This window comes from Haplochromis burtoni, unplaced genomic scaffold (assembly GCF_018398535.1).
Source record: "Haplochromis burtoni strain Fernald_Lab_line unplaced genomic scaffold, NCSU_Asbu1 Contig_1967, whole genome shotgun sequence".
NCBI classification, from domain to species: Eukaryota; Metazoa; Chordata; class Actinopteri; order Cichliformes; family Cichlidae; genus Haplochromis; species Haplochromis burtoni.
Genome location: NW_024584328.1, coordinates 1 through 3,687, shown reverse-complemented (window position 1 = coordinate 3,687; position 3,687 = coordinate 1). Strand labels below are relative to the sequence as shown.

At 37.3% G+C, this 3,687-nt stretch overlaps 1 long non-coding RNA gene across 1 annotated transcript in view; it reads left to right on the top strand.

Moving 5' to 3' along the window:
* LOC121813585 overlaps positions 1 to 3,559 on the top strand; it is a 9,743-nt gene extending 6,184 nt beyond the window's left edge. The window contains exon 2 of the long non-coding RNA XR_006053775.1: positions 3,430 to 3,559. This is a non-coding gene — a long non-coding RNA (uncharacterized LOC121813585). The remainder of the gene's footprint in view (positions 1 to 3,429) is intronic.
* Positions 3,560 to 3,687: the final 128 nt, after the last annotated feature.

Below are 3,687 nucleotides of genomic sequence, written 5' to 3'. Positions count from 1 at the left end.
ACGTCAACCACACTGATTCATTTGTGGATGTATCCAGTAAGCAGTTTGTGTGGTCATTTACGTTATTGTTGGCAGCAGTTTGAAAAACCTCCCAGTACATAGTGTGGAAGGAGTGATGCAGGACCATGTGTGATTAGTTGGTTCAGCATTGAACCCAATCATTTCATTGTCGCTGGTTGCTCGTGCTTCAGCCTCTGCCTATTGGCTGGTAGCAGCAGGACTGAGGAGTAATCTGATTTGCTGAAAGGTAGGCTTTATAGGCACATGTGAAAGGGGTCTAAAGGTGATCCAGGATGTTATAGCCACTGTAGAACCACTGTTGAAATCAGCCACATATCTCACTGATCTAAACTGCACTACTGTAAATGCTTTATAGGCAATCATTCTGTACAATACAATAATTATAGTTCTTCAACTGTTTATAACATATTTCATATCTCTGTATAGTTTTCATATTTATATCCTGTTCATAGCCTGTACATAGCTTGTACACTCAGTACAGTATAGCATATTCATAACATACCTTCATACCATGTACATTGTAACATACCCATAATAGACCCATTTTTGTAGTATACCTATATATCAATTTTATTGCTAATATATATTTTGTAATATATCTATTGCTAAAGCACTTTCTGGATGGATGCAAACTGCATATCGTTGCCTTGTACTTGTGACATGTGCAATGACAATAAAGTTGAATTCTATTCTAATTCATGTTGGAAAGCTTACATGGCAGAACTTTCTTCAGGCTGGCTTTGTCGCTTTGGGGTGTAGTACTTCTTGCCAGTGGTTCACATCATATAGCTTGGGCAGCACCCACACAGTGTCAGCGTAGGGGGAAAAAATATAAACAGCGGTACAGAACACATTTGATCATGAGGTGTTCAACATCAGGGGAGCACCTTGATGAAACACGCCATTGCTTGTTAGTCATTATAGACACGCCACCTCTCCTCCACTTACCCGACTCCTTTGTCCAGTCCTGACGATGAATGGAGAAGGAAGAATAGCCGATTCAGGGATTGAGGCATCCAACCAAATAAAGACATTGCAGTCCATAATATGCTGTGGAAAGCAGTTCATCCATTTTTTTCCCCAAAATTTGGATGTTAGCTAGAAGAATCTTGGAAAAAGGGGAAACGTATTGACTGTTTCTCAGCCTGACCAGAACTCTGGCTCTTTTCTCCCTTTTCCTCCAGCGTTGTTTCTGCTCAGGTATCCAAGTTAAGCCACCAGTGTGGTCCCAGATTATGAATGTTGTAGGATGTCTAAAAGAGTCTGTCTGTCATAGGTGGTTAGTTGTTGCCAAAAAAACTAGAAAATAGCACTTACAACACAAGAAGAATGCAAAATTGAGGAGGACGCTGAGTGGTAGTAGTCATCCTCACTGGCATAATCTTAGTGAGGGTGAAGTCTTCTGACATGGCCCACCAGGAGGAAGCCGACCCAGGAGGTTAATTCTCTCGCTTGATCTGGGAATGCCTTGGTGTTCTCCCCGGATAAGCTATAGGAGGTGGCTGGGGAGAGGGAGGTCTAGGCTTCTATATTTAGGCTACCGCCCCGCGACCAGGCCCTGAAAGAAAATGGATGAATGAATGAATGGATGGATGGATGGATGGATGGATGGATGGATGGATGGATGGATGGATGCATGTTTAAAACAATATGACACACAAACACACACGCTCCTATAAGCCACTATGACTAGGTAAATTAAGCCAGCATCCAGTTACTTAGCTTGTTATTGGCAGTGATAAGATTGGTGTAATAAAACAGTTATATAAGCCATCCGGTGATATTAAAATCACTCCACTGATAATAAATGCCAATGGTGAAACAAGCTTGGGTCTGCATGTTCGATGTATCAGAGGAGTTTGGAGAAATTTAAAATATTTCCTCAATTATCTGTCAGTCTATCATTATAAAAAAGAGGAGAATTTTGATGTACAGCATATAATGCTTTTGAATAGAAGAACCTTTCCTTTTGATTTGTGATTATTTATATATTTATTGTATTCATGTTTTTTATTAAAGACAAACATTCAAATTGCTGGTAGAAAGGGCAAGAGAATCTTCGATCCCAGTAACTGGTCAAAAGTAAACAACAACAGTGTTTAATTTGGGAATTTTGCTTGTGCTTGGATAGCTCTTTTAAAGTGATGGGCAAGGGCAAGGAGTACAGAAATCTTGTTCATTTTATTGACTCATCATCTTCTGAATCTTAATAAGGCCAAAGACAAAGAAATGGTGATCAACTTCAGATGGGATGAGGAGGATGTATAAAGGCTATTATTAATTAAATAATTTTCCAAAAAGTTGCAAAATATTTTCCGAAAACCTTTGAATGAAAGTTGAACTTTAACCAAATATTAATTGTTTATATAGCAATAGCAAAAACATTCATAAACTTGAAATGTTGGAATTAGCATTACTATCCCAGAAAAAAACATTCTATGGACAGGCTCTATTTTCCGAGGAAGCTGAGGTCTTTCAACATGTGCCACAAAATTCTTCAGTTTATAGTGAAGAGGATGTTGTATTTTGATGTGGTCAGCTCGGGGAGCATCAGAGCCAGTGACACCTACAGATCAGGAAGGGCAATCACACTGAACTTTTTTGATTGGCTGCAAACTGTGCACCATTAAAACTGTGTCAGAAAGGTCACTGAACATGTCATTATTATTGTTACTCATAGACAATCAAGGCCATCCTACCAATATGTACCAATGCTGCATTACTGAATATACAGACTTTTAGTACATATACTGTAAGCTACATGTATAAAACCAAAGAATGTAAAAAGCGATTTATGTAGCTATGAATTTATTTCTTCTTAACATGATTTTTTGTCACATTAAATATCTTGATAAAATATAATGATAAAATACTTCAAGTGAGGCATCTCAAAAACCTACATATACCATTTTCATGTAGAAAGTGGCATCCTGCTTTTAAAAAATGTCCTTGACAGATATAGATATATGGATTAATGAATTGAATAACTATATCCAATTAAGATGAGGCGAGTATAAATGGTGCTGCCACTCCTAGGTGTATAAGGGACACAGCAATAATAGATCATTATTATTATTTATTTTCATTATTATTTCTGTCTGGCTAGTTTGTCAGCTAAATACCTTTCTGTTTTATACTCAGTGAACATTTCTAGGACAAATTTCAGTGAAGTATTTTTCAAGCTTTAAGCTGAATGTGATAGCATAGACACAGATAAATACTGTAAAGAGTCTCAAACAAAGTGATGTATTTCCAAAACGTAATCACATCTATAATGATATGCATAAAAAAATAAATTCTAGTGGATTCCTACATGTGGTGAAATCTTGTGCTAAGTTTGCAACAATATTGTTCTTTTTTTAAGCTATATGTTGTATGTACTGAGGCCAGTATTAAACTCTGTTTCAGGCACCATGGCTGTTGGATTGAGGCCAGTGATTTTGCTGCTTTTGCTGCTCTGCTGTTGGCAACTTGCCTCAAGTAAAGAAGGAAAATCCACAAAGAAAGGAAAAAAAGGAAAGCAAGTTGTCTGTCCATCGTGAGTAACATACAGTTGTCATATATATATATATATAAGAAAAGAGAGTTTATTACAGAGAAATGGCTCTTTCCAAAATAAAAGCTATACTATACGCTTCTTCAGGGCTATATTCTCAGCAGCATATT